Below are 14105 nucleotides of genomic sequence, written 5' to 3'. Positions count from 1 at the left end.
TATGTAAAATATTAATTTCAATTATTATTCTTTTTAAACAGATTTTATCAGACATAATCGGCTTAGCTATCTTTCATATAATTTTAAATCAGATAATTATCCGTTGGCGAGCTTGTCAAGTAAACACGGGTGAAACAAACGTTTTATCCGTAATTATCCATTCGTTCGGACGAAGTGTAACGGTTCACCTTCACCCCAACGACAAATCCTGAATTTCTGCCAAGAAATCATCCCATTGAGATTGACGCACCAGCAGTTTCTCGCCTTTTTCCAGTTCTTCTGTTGTCAAGGGACCACGTAGTCTTAACTCAGTCTTTATGGAGTACCCTTTAAATCGCACAACCCAGGAGTCTATTCTTTTAGCTTTGGAGAATGAACTGTAGCGGTTCAGGTCAACAACAATACACTGCTCTGGAGTTACTGAAACGCAGTAAAATATTGTAAAACTGTATACTGTTTAACTATCGGAAGAAACAAGCTCGTGGAGCAATGATCACGAAAGCCGAAGACTTTTCGAATAGAGTGTACTGTATTTGCCATAACTTCGAGTGTATTATGGTTACATGCGATATCACTTTTGACGGATCATGATTTTTTCCTAATTTTTTATGTTTACAGTATAGCCTCTCTGAGACTAGTGTGGGAAACAAGTTCATCCAAACCATGGTGGTTTCCTTTAACTCTGAACCGTTAATGGGCCGGATTAAGCATTTAACAGTCCGTCCATGGGCAATATCTACATTAGCCCCCACCCCGCCGCTCGGTACGCTATTGCATAGGAGCACCTATAAATTCAGAGAGGGGGGCTTATATCAGCCCCTGTTTGGCTGGCGACCGGTGGTAATTTCCCTCTGTCCCCCGCTGACAGTTGATATTTGTTGTTTATAAAGTTTAGTTGTCTAAGTGAAAAAACAAGTTTGCCCGGGACGTCCAAATGTTTGAACTGCTCAATGGAGTCAAAAAATAAGTTAAATTATTGAAATATAAAAAGCTAGTTTTAATAACCGCACAGCCATCTATCGACTTTAAATATTACTAATAGGATGTTACATTTCACAACAAAAGGGAACCTATGCTTACGTCATAGGTCATAGAGGTTGCGTGAAGTCAAAGTACCATCCTGCCATCATGGTCTGCTTTTTCGCTTAACATTATTAAAACTCACTAATTTCTTATGACATTTCAAAACCATATTTTTATGTAATAATAGGTTCAAATAGATTATAATAGAGATAAAAAAATGCATTGTATATTTTACGATTATTATTTCCGAATCAAATTGTAACGAAATTACTTTTATAGCCAATTATCTGTTCAATAAACATAACGGTAAACATAAAGATAAAAAACAACATTATATGTTTAACGATAATTTTTTAAATCAAATTATAGTTAAATTATTTATAAAAAAATTATCTGTTCTCTAAACATAACGGTAAATATTGTGTTAAAAAATCGCATACTATCTGTAACGATTATTTTTATCAATAAAATTTTTATGAAATTATTTATTAAAACAATTATGGGCCGCGTTCAGTGACGCTCAACGGAGGGGTAATTGTGAATTAAGCGTTGCGATCGTGACGCCACGTCTGTTGAACGCTTTTTTACGATTGTTGCAAATTTTATAAAATATCGTCTGTCGTGTCGTCTGCAACTAGCCTTCCCGCGTGCTGTGACGTCACGATTGCGTTTATCAACAAAATAACCGGCTCTTCCCGCCACTTATTTCGTTGACTCTCCGTTTGCAAACGTGACGTCAATCGCGGAAGTGAAAAAAGTCGTACAGTAGCGAATGCGCATTCAACGGTCCAACCGTTTGCTGTTACTGAACGCGGCCATATTTTCCCTAAACGAAACGGTTAAAATTAAGATAAGAAATCGGTGACGAGCGGAATTCGGTTGGTAGATGACTTGGGCCTAAGGTGGTACCTTAGGTATTAGCTGATTATTATTTTTGATTATTACTTATAGAGTGCTTGCTTAATCTCTCTATATGTAGCATATTCTCCGTCGTATATCTTATTCTGTAGTATGTTTTGTTTCTGTTGTAAACACAGGATAAGTGTGCACCACTTTCTCAACTTGTTAATAAGCATATTACCAAAAGTAGCGTAAGACCCAAAAGTGTGTCAGCTGTACCTTCAGGCCTATTAAAATTTCTAGTGACACCTAGTCGCACTATAGACTACATAACGTACTAGTTGGAATAGTACTAGCAACGCTATATTTAGTCTATAGTCTGGCGCGATTTTCTCGCCCGTAGACATACGTTCTAAAACGCTTCACTCGGCGCCGCTGAAGTACCTCGAGTTTGATGACGTATTTTCCGAACCCCCTCGTTTCCCCTTTTTACTTTGCGACAAACTCTCATTAACTACTATACCGTTCTGACACACTTTTAGGTCTTATGCTACTTTTGATATTAATTTTAGAACGAAAGATGCTGTAACAATGGCTGCGTTCAACAACTCTAAAAAAGCTCAGCTCTGAACTCAATGGTCAGCGGTTTTTTGCTGAACGGGTTTTTTGACTTCCGGTTTTGACGTCACGTTGATCCTCGGAGACTCAGCGGAAAAATCGGCTGAGCGAGATGGTTTTTCCGTTGCTCATCGGTGTCGTGACGTCATTCGACAAAGTTAAAGGAGGGGTAGCAGACGATATTTTGTTCGTTAAGTCAGCGAACTAGAAATCGTACAACAGCTTTTAAATTTTTGCGACGTTGATAGTTGTTGAACGCAGCCATGGTATAGCAAACGCGATTTTATAGTGAATATGTTACGCTTGGAAATGCTACGCGAGCGCAAGATACAATTGTTTTTCTTTCTCTTAAATTAAAGTGGGTGAAAGGTGGACTAGCTTCTTGGGCAGCTGGTCAAAGAGCCACGGGGCAACAACCCAGATTTGATTTGGCGGCGGTCGATACCTCGTACTAAGAATACGCGTAGTGAATCAGTCTGTGCGCCATAAGACTACGTATTCCATCCCATACGTCCTCCGTACACCTATCCCAAGTAACAAAATACCGGATATATAACTTATTTTTAAAACGTGTAACTACAAGTTCTGAAAACGGCGATCATGTCACTTCTTTCAACGTGTTTGAACACGTTGAAATTTAGGGAATATCACGTGTTATACACATAACTCTTCCATTATTACTGCCAATTTTGGCTGTGTTCAACAACCTTCTGATTCATTCCCGATTATGTATCAGAAAAACCATAACAGTTGCTAAACAATTTCTGCTTCTTGCGACGTTATGGTAGATATCGGAAAACTATCTAATTAACCAATTATACTTAACAGGTTTTTCTGATATGTATCATAAAGGTCACGCGCAGACCGAACGGTAATGCAATCAAAAGTATCGGATTATCTTACGATTTACAGTTGTTGAACGCAGCTCTCATGGCATTGATATTATATTGGCAATTATCATTTATCGCTTGTTAGTTAAGACAAATCTCGGGTATTTGCTATTGTTATACGGAAATATAACCGTTTTTATTATATGTAAAATAGTATTATATCATGTTTGTAAAGCTTTGTTTCTGTATAATATCGATATATATTCCGCGTTAAAGAAAAAAAATATATCTAACATGTACTATATCAAATTCCCGTTTAAAACGCTTAAAATTATGAAAGGCTGATCCAGAATATAACGTTCAGTAAACTATATTAACATATTATTTTCTTATACTCTAGATTATCCTCTGGGTGATACTATAAATCCACCCTCATTAATCGATGTTTATATTCAATATGTACAATTCAAAATTGAGAAACTTGTTTGAAAATAAATATTATTGTGTTATTTATAATTAGCTAGGGTACCCGGTAATTTCCGAGAAAATATGAATATTTTTATTATAAGGTGTAGTAGTTCTTATGAAAATTTTATCAACTTTTACGATGATTATTTAACTATTTGGATTTTTTGGGATATTTAAATGGCTATGAATTAATGGGGGCAGTAATAAAAACTAAAACGGCAGTAAAAAATGGAAATAAATAAATGAAATAAGCAGTGGGTAAACTAGATTTAAAAAAAAATAAATTGGCAGTTTATTCCAAAGCACTTAAAAAATTAATTTGGAAACTATCAGTAATACTTTTAAGCATTTTTTTAAAATTTTCTATTTATCACATTTTATCAATTTAGTAGTTAATAAGAATGTGTACTGTGTCACAGCTAGAATATGTTTCCGAGTCAGACGATTCTGACGAGAAAGGTTTAAAAAAAGCATTGATTGTCGAACAAAGACTTTTTATTTTTAACAGACCGTTTAATTTTTTTAAATTACGTATTAATTTTTTTAACTGCTTTGCGTCCAACTGCCAAATTTCTTTTTTTCCCCTGGTGTTTAGGCTACTGCTGTTGTCATTTATTAATTTACTACTCATTTAATTTTTTAACTAATTTAACTATTTAATTAAATATAAGCGTATTTAATTTACAATTTAACATTTCTTGCACAAGAAAATACCTAAACGCTGCCATAACTGTCTCCACCCATGGCACCGTACCCAATATAAGCAACTGGTTAATGACAATTTTAACCAATTATACGTTGATTACATAATAATTTCCCTTTCATTATAGGCCTAGGGTCTATAGAAGAATGTTTTTAAAAAAAATTCAATAATTTAAGCTTTATTTCGTGTGTATGACTAAAGAATTAAGAAACTCGGTCTTTTGGCTAAGACCAAAGTGCATTATCTTGTATATAGCGGATATACGGAATTATTAAATTAATTCAATGAATGAAAGTGGTTTTTCCGACCGTGACCATCGTGGTACCATGAGATAGTATACCAAATGTGGTCGACCTAAGTTGAAAACTGTAGATTCCTATAGCGGACAAACATATATATATATATATATATATATATATATATATGCAAATACTCATCTTTATATTAGAAGATTCATCTATGAACCATCCATTTTTCTATTTTGTTTTAATTATTCGGTTAATTCAATAAAAAGAAAATGAAATCCCTTCAGAAGACAATTCTGAACTTCTTTTCTTTCCCGTTTATTTTTGTTTAATTAAAGAAGAATGCACTGCGGTGATAAATTAATATTTTCTTGAACAAAGTGCCTTTTCGAGTGTATTTTGTATGACAAATTGGTATTTATTTTATCTGTATCTTACTATGTATGTTTAAGGTATGTATATATGTATATATATATATATATATATATATATCTTTTAATTAGTGAGGAATTCTTTTGAATTTTAATGGAAATTGTACGATGGAGCCAACCTGTTCCAAAAGGGCAAAATAAAAACCTTTAAACCTTTATTGCTCCTGCCTGTTTGTAACTGAGAATTCTAGACTTTCCTAAGTCAAAATATTTCCATCCACAATTCCGCGGTCGTTTCGAACTTCTGTTTCTGGGTGCTGGTAGCTTAGAAGCGGTAGTTCTGGGAAATTGTCCAGGAGGTGCCATTTCTCCGCTCGGCCGCGGCATATTTCCATCTAATTAGGGTTTTCACGAATTCTATTTTACCTCCCTTTAGCCAAAGATAATTTAAACTCGTACCCTAGATTCGAATACTGAGAGCTTTCCCATTGACGGTTTTGTTACAAAGCGTTTACCCTTTTACGGCACGTGACCTCAGAAAAATTGGGCTCCATCGGTTGCGGTACGGCCAACTTTGATCTTTCGCGCTACAGCGGCCATCTCATTCGTTGACGTTTTTGTGTTAACCTATGAGCAAAAGATGTGTATGACGTGAGCGCCCCTAGCGGATTATTATTTTTAGAATAGTTTTTACATTGATGTCAATATAACAACCGAGCGTGGCGCTGAACTCCTTCACGTTATAGTACAGTTTATAGGGGGAAAATCCTTGCTCGCGGAATTTCGACGAATTAGTTGGCCGCTGTAGCGCGAACAGCGCGTAATCAAAGTTGGCCGTAGTTGCGGTAAGCCGCAAACCATGGAGCGAATTTTTTCTGAGTTCCAACGGGAATTGGGTAAATGCTATCGTAAACGCGCGAGAGAGTGATTTCGAATCTGAGGTACGAGTTTAAATTATCTTTGCTTTAGCCCACCTTCGTATTTTAGTTTGACTGTAAAATCATGATAATTTTCATGGTGTACGATATCGTACCATTATTTAGATAATTCTGCCTCAACGTACGATAATGTACGATATTTTTTAGGTTTTTATAAACCTACGAACGATTTAAATTTTATATAACTTCTACTTTAAAAAGAATGATTTGCATTTCATGCCGAACGTGCTACGTAGTCCTGAGTGTGAGTTTATTACTCCTAGCTATTACTGCATTTTTTATACATTTTAAAACAAATTAAGTTAAGATAATAATGATAATAGGCATTTTGTTTATTTCCCTGAAATAAAACTCCTTTAGTGCTTTCAAGAAAATAATCTAAATTCAAGTTATTTATGTATGATTTCAAATTTAGCGCCAAAAATAAATGTGCGATAAATTTCCAGGAAAATCTATAATATTTTGGCCTAGATACGATAATCTCCAATTTTCGATCTGTCAACGCTGCCTAGTGGGAAAAATCACAATTCGGGGTGCCTGTTTCTAAGTGGACAAATCAACGATGGATAGTTTAAAGCCATCAATTAATGATGAATCATTAATTAATGATGAAGCATTAATGAAGTCAAAGGATTTCAGGAGGTTTGGAACGCCACATTGCAAAATTTACAAAAACAACAGAAATAAGGAGGTTACGTGGATTCGTATATCCAAAAGATTGGGATACCAAGGTAAGCTTAGCCATTGCTTAAAATATTTTTTTACAGCTCAATCATAAGGTGGTTTCTTTTCGCTTGTTCCGGGATTTCGGAGTAGGGTAAGAAGAGTAAGGCTATGACGTCATTTTACTCCGATTCCGTGGTGGCGAATAGTTGAGTCGGAGTAAAAACGTTTTTCCAAAATCCGATTTACTCTCTTTACACCTCCTTTTCAGAAGGAGTAAAAAGAGTAGCTCTAATATTCCGGAACAATCAAATAGTTTATGGGGTGGATTAATTCTCTTCCCCGGAACAGGCGAATAAAACGTTTTAGGGTAAAAAGAGTACACTTTTTGTCCGAGAACAGGCGAAAAGAAATCACCTATTGCAGAAAGTTATATTGGTTATATTTGTTTCAGTTGATGAATTAAAAGCTCGCTGGAAAGTAATTTTATAATGACGATCTTATTTTGTACTGTAAACTAATATCATTTGTTTTGGCATTTATAGATCATTAAGTAATATGTCAACTATAGGTCAATCATCATCTACAAAGAAATTGGAAGGTGAAAATATTTCATAATCCTTCCTAAATACCTGTATATTCGTCAAAAACACGTGTGGCATAGGGAATACCGGACATTTGAGAGACAAGCTGAAAATCGGCCCATAGGTAGTTTTTAACGTAAAAAAATATATATTCTAAAAGTCCCGAAGTCTAGGACGCTTGCGTCGTCGCCATTTTCCAAGATGGCCGCCGTATACAATAAACTTTAAAAAAAATTATATCTCTGTAACGGAAACCGATAAAATAAAAATTCAAACGGCCAATATATTCCTATAAGGAGCTCTGTCAAGAAAAAAATGACACGCGCGCCTATCGCCGGCAATTTTCCAAGATGGCCGCCGTTTACTAAACTAAAAAAAAAATTATATATCTGTAACGGAAATCGATAAAGTAAAAATTCAAATGGAAAATATATTCTTATAAAGAACTCTATCAAGAAAAAATAACGCCCGCGCCTATATCCGCCATTTTCCAAGATGGCCGCTGATTCATATGCCTTTAAAAAGTATCTCTTCAACGGGGGCATCCACCGTCGCATTGTAGGAATTTAACATTTTAACAACTGTACTGATGACTTCTATAGTAAGTTGCAGGCTAAGAAAGACAAAATATATAGTACAATCGGCACAAGGATACCTCAGATCATTTCCGGTCATTCCACCGCGCGAAATTTGAATTTGGCCATTTTACGGTCAAATTCGAATTTTGCTCTTTTCGTCGTCTTTTAGCGCCATCTAAAAAACAAAATTGGAATCGTTATTTTTAAATTTCATAATTGTGGTGGCGAGCAAATTTAAAAGATAAGGCATTCCTATCATTCTTAAATTTAAAATAGTATGTATAATTATTTAATTTTGTAAATTTATTTCTACGTCTTACCAGTTAAATTGGCAGTTTCTTTAAAGAAGTTACCACGCTTTCTTGGGGCTAACGTTGTCTTAGTGAGCTATACACGTTTAAAATTATGTTTTTCTCTTTACTTGTTAACAATAAACCTTTATCGTGCTTTCTTTAGCAAAATAATTCGACTGTATTCAGTAATTAAACTCATGACAACAAGAAATTAAAAATTGATTCCAATTTCGGTTCCTAGATGGCGCGAAAAGACGATGAAAATCACGAAATTTGAAATTGACCGTAAAGTGGTCAAATTCAAATTTCGCGCGGTCGACTGGCCAGAAATGGTCTGAGGTATCCTTGCGCCGATTGTACTATATATTTTGTCTTTCTTAGCCTGCAACTGACTATATCTATTACTCGTTAGATCTTATCTGTTTAAGTCCAGAATAGGTACGTTCCAAAACGATATCGGCTTATAAAAATCGAAGCGAACCATGCAAACTGGGGTTTCAATATCACGAACAAGTGACACTGATGAGAAAGTTTATTCGAGCTGAAAGAACAGGTGATTGGGAGCTTCACCTTCATTCCGTTCGTCAAATGCTCCCTTTGTTTCATGCTAAATCTGCCCAAATATACTTCCAGCAGATGGAAAATCTGGTACAACTTTTGCCAGCTCCAGAGTTCCAAAACCTCGTCAAAGACGGTTTCTTCGCTATTCGACACTCGGATCGATTTTGGAGTGGTAATTGGACAGATATGACCATAGAACAGGTTTTAATGAGGCAGATGAAAGTCAGAGGCGGTCTTATTCAAGGAAGAGGCTTAAAAGAAAGTACACTGACAACATGGATACAGGCTATGGCAGCTTGTATTGAAATATCTGAAGCAGTGGAGCAGTTATAAGTGTTGTGTCAAATAAGACTTCTGAACAGCACGTGGAACTTCGGGACAGTAGACAGTCACGGGATAAAGATGACACTAATAAGCTTGTGGCTTGGCTTAAAGATCACAATCCCTTCAAACGACAGTCCAAATATTTAGTATCTCTATAGCCACGTTCACACTAGACACTTTGGAAACGTTTCAAAACGGTTTCGAAGGTGGAATTGTAAAATTTTGGTGTCAAATGTATTTATTGTATGCCTATTAATACAGTTGACATCGAAAATGTTTAATTTTATCTTTCGAAACCGTTTTAAAACGTTTCCAAAGTGTCTAGTGTGAACGCGTCTTATTTAGTGGCATGGTAGCTGACGAATCTGTAAACCGTCAGCGAGCTAAAGAAATCGGAATGCTTTCAATGACATCCGCGTGAACTTTGCGGACCTGAAATTAAAGCGCAGTAACAAAGTAAAAACGCTAGCTTCGATGGTGAATGGAATTCAAATCAGAGACGAGATTGTCGACGTAAATTCGCAGTTGCTGTTTAATAGAATTACGTGTGTGATTGACTCCAGTGAAAACATGAAAAATTATCTGACCTACGAGTTTGCTCCTCGCTCACCATCTCTTTTTGACGATGTTTTTATGAGGAAAGGAACCAAAGCCTCTCTCGAAAAGCATTTGCTTACTATCGCCAATGACGATTCCGATGTCGATGATAATATGGGAACTCTTTATATTGTTGATGGTGGCTATCTCATGCATAAAGTAGTTTGGCCGAAGCCAGCTACGTATGTACAAGGATCTTCTGGAGTTATATCAGTCGTAATTGATTTCTCACTACGGTACCCAAGTAGTGGTAGTATTTGATGGGTATAACACCAGTAATTCTATCAAAGTTATGGAACAGATGAGACGAGCTTCGAAAAATTCTTCAGTTAACTTAGAAGTAAAATAAAACACATATGTCTCCACTACATAAGCAGCTAAATAATTTCTAAATAATTCGCGCAACAAAAGTCAATTTATTGACCTTTTACGTAAAAAACTATCTCAATCTGGAATTAAGACCTACCAAGCAGAAGAGGACGTCGACAGGCTTATTGTCACAACTGCAATTACAGAAGCCGAAAAATAATAAGATACCGACGTGCTCGTAATACTAGTTTCTCTTGCTAATTTGAATTTGAATTTGTTCTTTTTGAAGCCGGGGATTAAGAAATCTCCCGCTACTCTAGTCAAACTTTCTTTCCTTCGGAGCCAATTAGGGGAACTTAAAGACCATCTTCTTTTTACGCATGCTGTAACTGGTTGCAACACTACGTCAGCCTTGTATGGAAAGGGCAAGAAATCGGCTTTAAAGGGGAACGGCCAAGCTTTTCCAAATATGCCCTTATTTCCGTATCAAAAGATTAACAAGACGTTCAATATACTAACACGTACCTTTTTTTGTCTTGAAAAAATAGCTTTTGGCCCAAAAAGTTGAAACGAAAAATAACGCCAGGTGTTTGGGTTTGAATTTTCGCCGCCATCTTAGGGGCTGCCGCCAGCGCCCCTAACCGCTGCCTACGTTAATCAAGGCCCGTGCGCTGCCCCATTTTTTATTTTTTAATTGGAAATATAATGCGCCACATTCTCTCACCACGAGCGCTGTTCTCTAGACCTGTGTGACGTCACCCAGTGTTTGAAATCGTAGTTTCCCGCCGTTTTGAGTTGGTGGTCACTAGTCCCACCGCTGCCTACGCAGTCGGACTGCGGCAGTCGTTGCTAATCTTATAGATATTTAGTATTATTAAAATAGGTAATGTAATATTTACTAATTTATTTTATTTATTGATCTACTCTTATTATATATTCATCTTTTACAGCTAAAAAGCTATTACAATAGCATTATGATAAGCAATTAGGCAAGACTACACGATGGTGGTATGCATTGTACCAGGCTGTAATGCAAGTGAAAAGAGGAGAAAGAGCAGAAACCAATTGGAAAATCAGAAGAACTGTATTAGTTTTCACATTATACCAAAAAACAAGGAGCTGCAAAGAAAATGGATTTGCAGTATATTTAATAAACGTGAGAATGATGACATCAGTGAGAATATTAATCAAATTGCTGCCAATGAATCAAAAGTATGTTCCCAGCATTTTAAAAAAGATGATTTTAGTGCATCTTGCACAATGAAACGTCTCCTACCTCATGCAGTACCGACTGTTATAAGTGACTGTGATATTTCAAATTTATGTGATATAAGCTCCAAGCAAGTCTTGATAAATGAAGTCTGTGATACTTTTACTTCCCAGACCTTTTCCCAAAATGAATATCAATCTATTCCCTTTTCAACACATCGAATAACTCTCTCACCTATAACGAATCTAATTGGCGAACGCAAAGGAATTCGTACTCTTGAAGAAAAAAGACCAGCACTCGTTCAATATGAACCCTACAGTAGTCCTTTTAAAAAATTTCAAAATTACCAAACTTCTACAGCTAAAACTGGGTTATTTTTAAATAGTGATAGCAACAGATTAGATCAGACAAGAGAGAGATTGAAAAGATCTCTTAATCGTCTTGAGACACCAAAAATTTTAGAAATAAGCCCAACACATCCAAGAAAGAGACGTTTTACCTTAAACCAACAAAATAACGTTGAGATATCAATTAACGAAGCAATAAATGAAAATAGAAGTTTGGGAAGGTTTCCTAAAAAACGCCTTTTTGGAAATGAAGAAGAATTAATTGAAATTTCAAGTATTGATATTCCTTATATAATTAAACATGTACCTGATGACTTTATGCAAACCAATAAAAATTTTCCTAATCTGGATGACCTCTCACAAACCAAAGAAAATGTTCCTAATGATGATGACCTGGTGCAAACCGAAGAAAATGTTCCTAATGATGATGACCTGGTACAAACCAAAGAAAATGTTCCTAATGATGATGACCTGGTACAAACCAAAGAAAATGTTCCTAATGATGATGACCTGGTACAAACCGAAGAAAATGTCAATACAAATACATCCAAGGAAGTGAACACTTCAAAGGATGCCACAACGCAAGCTTCATTATGTGTTCGGAAGAGACCTTTTAAATATTCAACAAGAAAACTTAGCCGGAATGTATACAAATTGAAAAAGAAAATTGAAAAAATGCGTAAACAAATTACCACCCTTAGCATAACCTCCAAAAGATTAAAAGAAGAAAACAACAAGAAAGAAGTAATTCAAATTAAGCGAATTATGGAAGATGCCAATAACTGTGATGATGTGAAAGCTAAGTTTATTGCTGAGCAGGTATTGGCTTATGGGAAAAAAACTATACCATATCAAGAATCGACTCTGAGGATTTGCTGTTTAATTTTTAAGAAATCTCCAGCTGCATGCAGCTACATAAGAGACTTAGAAATTTTACATTTGCCCCATAGGACTACGCTAAAAATATTCATTGGACATTCGACCGGCGAAGATGGCATCACACTGTTGGTAAAGGAACGACTCGCAAGCGAGTATCAGAAAATGACAAATAAAAATGAAGTGCTTGGATCTCTTATGTTTGATGAAATGAAAATTAAACCAAAATTAATTTACGATCGCAACTTAGATAAATTTTACGGCGAACCTAGCTCTTGCATCCCTAAGAAAAACACCAATGGTGCTAATGAAGAGAAATTAGCATCGCACTTGCTCTGTTTCATATTCCAAGGACTTAGTACAAATTTGAAACTCACAGTTGCCTATTTCTTTACCGCAAACCTAGATGGCGAACAGTTACACCAACTGATTCTAAAGGTTATAAAAGCCGTTGAAGATGCTGGATTCAGAGTAATCAGGCTAGTTTCGGATAATGCGAAGACTAACACGAAGACTAACACATTAGCTTTTAAAAAATTAGGAAATGGAACATTATCTCATGAAATTACTCATCCACTGTACGCAGATAGGAAACTTTTTATAACCTTTGACCAGAGTCACCTCATAAAAAACATTCGCTCTCAATTTCTATCAAGATACATGATTTTCATGGGTATTCTAATTACTTCAGATTACCTTAATCAGCTCTACTATAAACAAAAAGGGATGATTGTTAAAGCTGTTAGGTGTTTAACACGAAAGGTCTTATTTCCTACGTCATTTGAAAAGATGAATGTTCTCAGAGCTATACAAGTGTTCCCGCAGCCAGTCACTGCCGCTTTGAAAACCATGCTTCAGTTGAACCAAATTAAGGTAGAAGATAGAGAGTCTACAAGTTACCATTTATTTCATGGAAACCATAAGAAAATGGTTTGAAATACACGATGTGTGCAATTTAACTCATGGTTTTCGTACCAGAAACCAAAATAAGCTCCCTTTTGAAAGTATTAATGATGAAAGATTAGATTGGCTTCAAAATGAATTCCTCCCGTTTATTGAGGTCATCCAAAGTAATGCAACTTTAAAGGAGGAAAGATTTACAGATGAAACATATGAAGCTATGATAATAACCACAAATTCGACCGTATCGTTAACCAAGTATTTATTAGAAAATGGATTTCTTTTTGTTTTAACAAGGAAGCTTTCTAGTGATGCAATCGAAGAAAGTTTTAGCAGCCTTAGAAGGAGTGGAGGTTTCAATGACCAAATGGATACACGATTCTGCTCTTTGGGGCTAGAACACGCTCTTAAAATAGGCATTTTAAAAGCTTCCACATATTCTAATGCAAACCGTGGGCAGAATAGTACTGAAATTTCACAAACCTTATGGAAGAGTGTTCGGAAGAGTCTAGAAGCTTCTAAAGAAGACAAACAAGTATTAATTCTGACACAGTTGGAGGAAACAAAAGCCCTTCTTACACCATATCATTGGAAACTTTTGTATTCTATGGAAAAAATATCTCAAAATGGTAGTACTGCATCAAATATCCAATGAAAGGTTTCCACTAAAATTGTAATTCTTTTCAATTCCAGATACTTACTATGCAACTATTAGACACTGCACAATTGCTCTAATTGGTGGTTATCTAGTAAAGGTCGCAGAGGAACATTCCGAATGCTACGACTGTTTGGAAAAACTTATTCAGCCAGTTTCAAACGCACCTTTG

The sequence above is a fragment of the Leiobunum rupestre genome, chromosome 9 (assembly GCF_980474605.1).
Source record: "Leiobunum rupestre chromosome 9, qqLeiRupe1.1.hap1, whole genome shotgun sequence".
Taxonomy (NCBI): Eukaryota; Metazoa; Arthropoda; class Arachnida; order Opiliones; family Sclerosomatidae; genus Leiobunum; species Leiobunum rupestre.
This window is presented reverse-complemented; position numbering follows the sequence as displayed.